This window comes from Mytilus trossulus, chromosome 7 (genome assembly GCF_036588685.1).
Source record: "Mytilus trossulus isolate FHL-02 chromosome 7, PNRI_Mtr1.1.1.hap1, whole genome shotgun sequence".
In the NCBI taxonomy this organism is placed as follows: Eukaryota; Metazoa; Mollusca; class Bivalvia; order Mytilida; family Mytilidae; genus Mytilus; species Mytilus trossulus.
Genome location: NC_086379.1, coordinates 25,506,229 through 25,517,510, shown reverse-complemented (window position 1 = coordinate 25,517,510; position 11,282 = coordinate 25,506,229).

Below are 11,282 nucleotides of genomic sequence, written 5' to 3'. Positions count from 1 at the left end.
AAGATTACAAAAACAGATGCTTTATTGTAAAAGTTAGAAATCAGAGCAAACTTTCATGACATTCTTTTTAATTTCATCATGGATCTCATTATATACAGTAACATTTTTACAAATTGGAATTTTTATCATTAAATCATAATGCATTTTGCCCACTGTATGATCATTTAATCTTATAAAAGGCATTTAATGTTGCATGCAACGTAGTTTTGATTTTCATTCTCAGTATTAGGTTGCATATGTAGTTAGTCGACATCTAGTTTTGTAAAACGTCTCTCTGTCTATTACGTTTTGGTTGCGAAAATCATTTCTAATCATTTGAATATATTGACAATGTGCATTCATTTTGATATAACTTGGCAGGATAATTGCTTTCATGAGTTCCTTCGTAGATAAAACTAGTAGAACCCGACTTCATTTCACAAAACTTCTGACAAAAAAAAAAAAAATCATGAGCAATTTGTAACGTTTTGTTCTAAAAACGATAAAATCCGAGTACCACCAACACCTGAAATAGCAAGTTCAAAAGAGCATCAAGATTTTATCAGCTAAATAAGCTCACTTTCAAGTTTTTACAGAAAACCTTGTGTTTTTAAAATTGAAGATTTCACAAAGCAAAGTATTTCCTTGCCGTTATATCCCTAACTTTATACGATCTTATGCGACAGTCGACTTATACAAGTAAAAGATTGAGCTATCTATAAAACCAGGTTTAATCCACAAATTTCTACAAAAGAAATGCACGTACCAAGTCAGGACTATGACAGTTGCATGTTTTCCATTCGTTGGATGTCTTTGAACTTTTGATTTTGCCATTTGATAAAGGACTTTTTTATTGGGTTTCTTTGAAGCTCGTTTTTTTTTTGTTACTTACTTCTAGGATTGGCCTATTTTTTTAAGTTTTGTTTCGTTGTAGAAGTTTACTATTAGTACTAACCACTTAGTCTAAATACTTTTAACATTATCGTGCATTAAGTAGACTAAGGATTTTCTTATCCCAGGCATAGATTACCTTAGCCGTATTTGGCACAACTTTTTGGATTTTTGGATCTTCAATTCTCTTCAATTTTGTACTTGTATGGCTTTATAAATATTTTGATTTGAGCGTCACTGATGAGTCTTATGTAATTCTGGTACCTTTGATAACTAATTACTATACACATGCATCCCCAATAATCTTATCATACGACGACAAACGTTATCTTTTATGCTTTCGGTGATCATAGCATTATATAATATTGGATGATATCTCTAGTACTAACAATAACATATTTTTTGCAATAGCAATGTGATGATTGACTACTTGGAAATAAACTCATCATAGATACCAGAGTGATCTGGTAAACATTGTAACTGGAATCACGCAGCTGAACACGATTTAAATGTCTGAGAACTTGTTTTGGGGCTTTATACTTAATGTGGAACAGGATGTTTGCTATGCAGTAAATAATGTTTTGTCAGATATAATCGCTTTTAGACATGTCAATATCATTATCTTCACAACGACAGGTACGAACAGACAATATCCTATGTATTACATATGGAGGCTTTAAAAAAATCAATGGCAATATTATTATACTGGCTTGTTCTTGGAATAATTTCGCCAAAAGAAAGAACATTTAAGATTACAAATCAAATTGTATACCTGACGTAATCAGTTTAAACTCCCGGGGCTGGATGATCCGAGATTAACTTCAGTTGGGGTTGACGTTGCTAAATTCTAAGTTTATTGTTGTATTTTGTAACTTGTAATGTTTTTGGCAGTTTTACGTTTCTTTGTTATAGCATTGTCGGTACAATTTTCGACATATGAGTATATCCTGTTTGTAACGTTCGCTTCGTCTTTACAACCAATTAATATGTAATTTAGGCTGATATAATTGCATACATATATAAACCCCAAACACTCGCAATGATAATAGATTTACAATAACTTTAACTTATTTGAAACAATTATATTTTGTTTAACATTTCTACAGTATTGCATTTTTTCTATCTATTATTACGCTTCATGTGATGTCTCTTAAATTATTAATTGTGTTAATGTAATTCATTTCTTTTCTCAATTATTTAACATATTTTCACCCAAAACTGCGAAGCAGCAAAACTCTGAAATTAGCACGTTTTTGTACTCAACTGTACTGAATTATACTCAGCCATTTTGAATTGGTCTTAATTTTACTCAGAATTTCTAGACTGCCGTCAGAACCATACTTATGATGTTGCAGTATGCAGTTTTAACTTTTCTCATTGTTGAAGGCCGTACGGTGACATACAGTGGTTACTTTTTGTGTGCTTTGGTCTCTTGTGAAGAGTTGTCTCATTGACAATCATACTGCTTCTTCTTTTTATATCAATTTGCTTATTACCCATTTGTTTTGCCATGCTGAAAAGTTTGAACTCATGCCCAACCAGGCTGATACGGTCCTTGGTTGAGTATGATTTAGATTCATTAAAATTGTTTGGAAATAGTTGAGTACATGTTCAGACTGTTAAGTATGGTTCAAACTATAATCGAGTTATATCGATCGAAATTCAGACCCTTTCAGAATGGTTAAGTAGAACTCCGTACAGTCTTCCCATTTCAAACTTATTCTGGTTTGTATTGAAATGAATGTCTAACTTTTCTAAACATCAACCCAACAATGTTAGATATGTTAATTTGCTTCCGCAAATTTTTCATTCTTCCCTCGCCAGGATTCGAACCCAAGCTACTGACATATCTTGATACCAAATCGCCTGCACTGTACCCGGCGCGCTAGACCACACGACCACCTGGGCTTCATAAAAAATGAAGCTTTCGGTGCCCAGGTGTAACCTTTCCACGTCAGTTTTAATCTAGCGTCGTACTACAGTACATTATATATAAGACATGAAGATGTTATTTTTACATATAAGCTAAATTGTCTGTAGTATTAAGTTATAGTTATTGACCAAGCAAGTCGGTATATACGATTTGTTCTGCACGGCTCTGGTGACCCTAATTAACACGAACGACGTAAGAGTTCGTGTTAAAGGGTCATTCAGAGCGTGCATATTAAATCGTATGTACCGATTTGTTTGGCCAATAACTGTTTTAAAACTTGATGCCATCAATGTACGTGAACGTTTAAGATATGTGGACGATTTCCGCAATCCACGGATCCTAGGAGAGTTTCATGTATGGTAAATAAGGGGGGAATGCGACTTTGGTAAGATTTGAATTAATTTTTGTTAATATGAAGACTTATTCTAAAATTGCGATTTAATGGTAGATTTTTTTTTATTGTTTCTGTTAAATTCATTCCAAATTTTTTATTTAATTAGTGACGATTAAGACTTGAACAAATTGTGAAATTTCAAATGATTCGTGTTTGAAAGAAATCATAACTGAACGGGTTATTGAGTTTGGATTAATTGCTTTTGAATTTCTTTCCCTCAATGATATGCTAGAGAAAGATGAACCGAGAAAGATGTTATATTACCTTAATTTGAAATATTAAATAAACATAAAATGCATTTCTCCTTCTAATCTTTTACTCCCTCCACCCCACACATTTCTTGTTATCTACTTTATTTTTAAGACACGTCCATCTTAATGAAGTCTGGTTGATCTTCAGCTAATCCCCCCTGTTTTGAAACTAACTTTAATATGATCCTCATTAAATTCGATAAAAAATATAGTCACTTTATAGGAATAGATATTCAAAAAGTCGTTATAAATTCCATTGACTCTAAAACTAATTCAAATCAGATTGTTGTTATTCGGCTATTCTAAGATATATTTTTCTTTGGGAGAAATATCAGAACATTGTTTTAACTATCTTTCTGACTTTAAAACACTGATTTAAGATTTACTTTGTACACAATATATGATGAAATATTTTATGTCCCAGCTTAGATATATAAACGAAAGGAATGAGAGACCTTTCTTTTTTCCTATTTTGAAATGTACGATGTTTGTACAAAGTTCAACTTTGTCGTAGTATTAAGGCAGATGGCGGATTTAGGGATGGCGGCGAATAGGTCGTTCACCCTTGGATTGGACAAAGTATCGTGTTTTAGCATAATAATACAATAATATTGCTTTTAGTCTCGTTACACTTCGTGATATTTTTTGTTAAATTTTGTAGAATAATACCCCTTTCAAAGTCCAGGAATTGCCCTTAAAGATAGAAATAGATTTGAACTGTGCAGTATATCTGAGGTGGTAAATGCTCACATTTGCTGTGCATTATCCAGATTATAGCACAGTAAGAACAAAGAGATTTTACCCATGTCATGTGTTAATGTAAGATAGTCACAGAAATAATTATATCTATAAGTACGTCTGAACCAGTGACAACTCTACAACAGATGCATCCATCAGATCACCAGCAGTGATGGTGATACATGGCTATGTTCATAAAGCCCAGGTGGTCGTTTGGTCTAGCGCGCTGTTGATAGTTCAGGCGATTTGGTGTCACGATATCTCGGTAGCAAGGGTTCGAATCCCGTCGAGGGAAGAACAAACAATTTGCGAAAGCAAATTTACAGATCTTACATTGTTGGGTTGGTGTTTAGACATGTTGTATTTATATATACCCCAATCAACTAAGCAGACAATAAGAAAATATTACTTTATAATAAACACGTGCCAAGATATATTTGTATTCCCTTTCCTTCGAATGAAAATGCACACCAGTTGCTGATCAATGATAAAAATAAATGGCATATGAAAAACACCACCATTATTTTACAATTTAAAACATTATTTGTTTTAGAAACTATAGATTTTTCTCATCTTTATGGGTAAAATTATCCATAACACTTGCATTCAGAGAATCTGGAGACTAAAACACGACAAATAATCATTTAAAAATAACTATATTATATAGATTTATGAATGTCCATCTGGTATATAAACTCATCATAGATATCAGGATTTAAATTTCATATTTACGCAAGACGCGCGTTTCGTCTACAAAAGACTCACCAGAGACACTCGAATCAAAGAATGTTTAAACGGTCCAAACAAAGTACGAAGTTGAAGAGCATTGAGGACAAAAAAACGTTTTGCCAAATACAGCTACGGCAATCTGTTCCTCTTCCGCCCTTCTTATATATAACCTTGGACGATGGGCTTGAACTCTTTCATCATGCTGTGAACTTTAGGATGACCTCAATGAAATAGATCAATGGAACCATTAACGGGCTATTAAAATAATTTTCTTTCCCATTAGAAATATCCAAGAGAACTGTCATCTGTTGACAGTTTTGAATCTGCAAATGAAACTATCTGAAATATAATGAAAATAATAAAGAGGCTTGGCATAGAGCTGGGAAAGAATACAATTCTTCAGAATATGTTCACCTAAAAATATGCCTTTGATAGTTTTCAAAGGTACCAGGATTATAATCTAGTACGCCAAACGCGCGTTTCGTCTACATAAGACTCATCAGTGACGCTCAAATCAAAATATTTACAAACCCAAACAAGTACAAAGTTGAAGAGCATTGAGGATCCAAAATTCCAAAACGTTGTGCAAAATACGGCAAAGGTTATCTATGACTGGGATAAGAAAATCCTTAGTTTTTCGAAAAATTCAAACTTTTGTAAACAGGACATTTATGAAAATGACCACATTACTGATAGTCATGTCAACACAGAAGTGTTGACTACTGGTGCATTCAACAAGTTATTGGCAACATTGCTTGCAAACTAATACAGTATAATACGTGATAAGAAGAATACTGACAAAATGTTGGCTGCTGTATTCCTGTTTTTGACATTTTTACCTGTTTTGTTCGCACATCGTTATCAATGTAATAGATATAATTGTGTGCGAGGTTTAGATAAATAAATCCATGTACAATGTTAGGAATATGACAGTTGTAATCCATCTGTTTGGTGTGTTTGAGTTTTTGATTTTACCATTTGATTAATGACTTTCCGTTTTGAATTTCTTCGGAGTTCGGTATTTTTTATATTTATTTTATTTTCTTTTGCAGTGCAGGTAGTTTAACAATAAAAGCAACAGTAAATTATAATTTCAGATTTATTTTTCTTATGTCTGGAAGTTAAACTATAAATTAAGTTGCTTGATTTTTTAATTCAGCTAAGCATCTTCCGAATCAACACTTCTTATCACAAAACTTTAAATATTAATGGAGTACGTGATGAAGAAATGCTATTAGCTAGTTAACTTTCTATATATCACGTAATAAAATCCATTACACTTTCCATAGACAATCATTTCCAACACTTTTTTTCCTCTTGAAGGTTTAAAATGCATAAACATAAATGTAAAAACATCATTCTTATGTTTTTTAATTTCGATGTTTTGATTTTTCTTTCATTTTAACGTTTGGTTTACTTTATATATGAAACAATCGAACAATATATTATTCTTTATTTTTACCGAAAATTGCTGTGAACAACTGTTCAATTGTATTAAAGAAGCATTGGATGATGACATATGTACGGGTAATACTATATGTTATGGCACTAGTGCCTTGGTATAACATGTGATATGATGCTGGTATAATGTATGTCTTTGGTGCTATTCTATATTTTATATATTTCAACATAAGAGTTGTAATGAATATTCCCACTTCCATGTAAGCAATGAGGACATGTGTGCAATAATTTTACATTAATTCGATTAGTAGGTTTCTTATTGGACAATTGAAAAGCTTAAACTTAATCAAATGGCAATAATGTGTACCATGCATTCCGCAACCTACAACCAGGTAGGGGATACATTATACTAATAACTGTTAGTTGGAATACGGTATAAATAATTATTTCCCATATTAAGAAGTAAGGGTAGATACACGAGTCCCCTGTGTGATATTGTGTTGGTTGTATTAAAGGTTAATAGATATAGGAAGATGTGGTGTGAGACAACTCTCCATCCAAATAACACTTTAAAAAAAGTAAACCATTATAGGCCAATGTACGGCCTTCAACACGGAGCCTTGGCTCACAACGAACAACAAGCTATAAAGGGCCCCAAAATTACTATTGTAAAACCATTCAAACGGGAATCAATGTCACGACTCTTGTATCATGAACAAGCTGTACAAAAGTAAGGTTTGGGGTTTATTAACTTCATTAAATCGCAATGGCACACAAAGATTCATTTTCAATCACACACTATAATTCTTAAATATGTCAAGTACCGTTTTGTCGTGTTGTTTTATGAGATACTATGTCTGAATTAACATTGAACAGCGCCGTCACACAAACCGTGCACAGGTTGCAAATTAGACCAAATTATTTATATTATTTGAATAGACCTTGTGCAAATTTATTATTTCTTTCAAACAAATGATGATTAAAGCAAATTGAGGTTATTTCGATATTTTACCCTTTTTGTGTTTTAGACACATTATGTATGACACACTATACTTACTTACTTACCTGTATCAAGTCAGAAATATGACAGTTGTTGTCCGGTCGTTTCATATGTTTGCGCTTTTGATTTTGCCATTTGATTAGGGACTTTCTGTGTTGAATTTTACTTGGAGTTTAGTATATTTGTGATTTTACTTTTAACACAGAAAAGCTGCGTTCTATTTTCCGAGAATCAAATTGTATAAAACGACGTAATTAGTTAAGCTAGTTTTAACGCATGAAATGAAAATAACAAGTTTTGTGCTCCGTAGCACTTCTGAAATTAACTTCATCGGACATGCTCAAATAAAAAGAAAAAAAAAACGGAAAACATGTGCACATATTTGAGCTATATGACAAACAAGGGCGAATATATCAATAACCATTTTTGTCTAAGATTGCAATAACCTATATTTCTACATGATTTGTAAATTAAGAATAAAGAAAGGTATGTTACATTTATAATTCATATCAGTCCCGAATACCTTCGAAAACTAGCAGAACACAAGCAACGTTATCGACTATGTGCAAAAAAAGAAAAAAAGCGCCTAAGTAGCTTTTTGGCCATGGCGTTGTCAGTTTGTTTTATATTTATGAGTTTGACTGTCCCTTTGGTATCTTTCGTCCCACTTTTTTTCTGGAAACAAACTCGACATCCTTTTTAAGCAGCATTTCTTTTAAATAAAATCTAATATATTTCAGCATTTTTTTTTTAAATGGGTTTGAAATTTTGTTTACTGATGTATCATTATTTGCTTAGTTTTAATTACATTAACATTTACTAATATAACTAGTAGGCTATATAAATGTGTAATTTACATGATTTATATGATATTTTGTTAAAAGTTTTTAGTTTATATAGAATTTTATCATTTTAAGTATATAAGATCATATAGGCTGATGTAACAATTGTAAATAAAGTATTCAGCTTCAGAGTATCAATCAGAAGACAGCTGGTTTTATTACAAATGCAGCTTCTGTGTGTTTGACTCTGATAATTTAGTACTCTTTAGAACCGATTTATTATTCGTCGTTAACATTCTATTCGAAATAAACATGCATCTTATTTGTCTGTATTCGGACATATTGTATCGTTAAGATTGGCGAAATATACCAAAGGGACATTCGAACTGATACGTTGAGAATAAAGTGACAATTATGTAGCAAAAAACCATTAGTAATAAATGATGACATCATAAATATTTTATATGGTATCATTGCTTGTGTTACGCAACACTTTCACATCAGATAACTCTGACAATTCTATTTTTATAATTGGGGATCAATTACAATATATACAAGAGTTTGTTGGGTTTCTGTATCATGGATCAATAATGTGTGTAATCATGACGTCTATCAGCGAATTTGATATATATAAATTTTACCGCTACATCTAGCGTGATATTATAGTCATTTCTTTTTTTTTATATATAAAATGTGATGCTCGCATAATATTTAAGTACTAGTATTTAAAATTTAAATGTAGAAGTGGAGAATTTATCGGGTTGCACGATATGTGTTGCTAGAATAATATATTTACAAATTGAATTTTCCTTTTCTAATGGTCTGCCAACAGGTATGTTCTTTCTATTTAACGTCATTAGACAGGTATGTTCTTTCTATTTAACGTCATTAGACAGGATCACCGGAGCACCTGATGAGATCATACCCGATTTTTGGTACGGTTCTTGTTCTTATTAGTCTTTAGTTTTCTATGTTGTGTACTATTATTTGTCTATTAGTCTTTTGTCTTTTTTAAGCTATGGCGTTGTCAGTTTATATTCGTTCTATGAGCTCTGGTATCAATCGCCCCTATTTTATCGTGACATCAAAATAGGAAATTGTAATATGTGCGACAAAACTTGATTGAATTTTGACCAATTAAAAAATTATATCAAATGAACCACATGCTGGTTTAACAAAAATAATTAACAGGTCAGATATAGGATAAATCGACTAAGAATAAAACAAACATTTTTGATACAATTGTAAATGGTCAATTGGATGAACATCGGAAATGGTAAATTAAGAGAACAACTAAGAAATCGTCAAAACACTTTTAACTAATAGAAAACAATCTTAAAGACATATATAACAATTATTATTGTATCAGCTTTAAAAGGATAAACACGTTTTAAGCAAAAGCTAGTGGCATTACACATTATATTTAGAGCCATTTAGTCTACATAGTTGATAAATATATGCATCAGGAAGTAATTACTTGGCAGTCAATCAGCAAAATATGCATCTAGTACAGAGATATTTCTTAAAGTTCGTGCATGATATTCTTAATGTATAATATATTAGTGAAAGGATGTATTCGATCTTGCATTTATTTGTACTGTAGTACTAGTCCTGTTATATAATGTTGTCATTTCAGTGTTATATTCAACATTGTCATAAAAGTGCGAGGTTTGGCTAGCCAAAAAAATCAATTTTTAACCACTCATCTTTTAAATGTCCTGTACCAAGTCAGGAAAATGGAAGTTGTTATCTTATAGTTTGTTTCTGTGTGTGTTATGTTGTCGTTTGGTTTTTTGTTGCACTTAATTGTTTCTATTGATTCGGCCGTCACATAAACAGGTATGAATGTAACAGATGAACATTTAACTGATTTGTCAGACAACTGTTTCATGTTTGTTATTACTTTGTATTTAGAGATGATGTAAGCTTAGCGCGACAACACGTACATTTTTTTGTTTACTCTGATAGCCTGAACCAATGACTCTTGACCTCTGCGAGAAGAAAATACTGCTAGAATATAAATTAAATACGACGTTTGTTTTATGTCATTGAGACAGTTAGCCTTCAACACAAAACCCTCCTTATACTTCAACAGGTTTTCAATAACAGAGTTAGCAACGGTCAAATAAAAGTTGGTATACGTTAAACAAGATGAGCGATAACAAGCAATACGCAAGAAAAATGTTTTAAAGTTTTCAATAACAGACAGGTGTATTCAAAATATGTCAATTCTGATTCTCAAAGTAAGATAGTCGGCCTAAATAGTGTAAGATTTAGAGAGTTAGCAATCGACCAGAAAGAAGGTGGCATAAGTTAAAAAAGATGAGCGACAAGAAAGTTTTGACAAATGTCTTTAAGCAATCTCATGTTGAAATTTGTTGAAAATTTCCCATCGAAAATGGATAACTGGATAAATGCTTCTTAAACACGGGATTGGAACATGTAGTAAAATAGCTATCAACATCTTTAAATTTGGTGACATTTGCGTGTTTACCGCAATTCTTTTGAGTTAGGAATGTTTCATTCCGAAGATTGTACACTATTATATGTATAACTCGGTTAAACTACGAAGAAAGTATTAGTTGAGCTCAATATTTCACCCAATTGGCTTTTTAATTGTTCATCGTTTTATAACGGGGGCGAGGGAAATTTTTCTTAACAATAAAATAAAAGTATACTTTTAACACAATTCATGTAAAATCTAGCATTATACCAATGTATATTTAAGCTGTACGTTTTAATAGCAATTACGAAATAATTCCTCCATGTCATGCTCTATGCTCATTTTAACATGGGTAGGCATTATATTTGTCTATATTTTACACTGAGCGTTGAAAGAAACACGGTTGCATATATTTTTTTTAATTCTGTTTTCTTTTAACAGTCTTCTATGGATTGGGGTCTTTTTAGCAATAATAGGACCTCTAATAATTTTCTTTACTTTTCGCTTCGGCATCTATCATAAAATAGCAAATCCTTTCCAGTAACCATATGTGTGGTGTGTAAAAAGGGTGATGAAATTCCCTGTCTTAATAAACATAAAATAAAGAAAAACACCTTAAACCAGATCATATGACATTGCAGCTTATAAAAAACGTGGGCTGGGATAGTTATAGTTCATGGTATAGAACCTTTATTGAATTAGTGACACATATTTCATTTAGAAAAATGATAAATAAATACA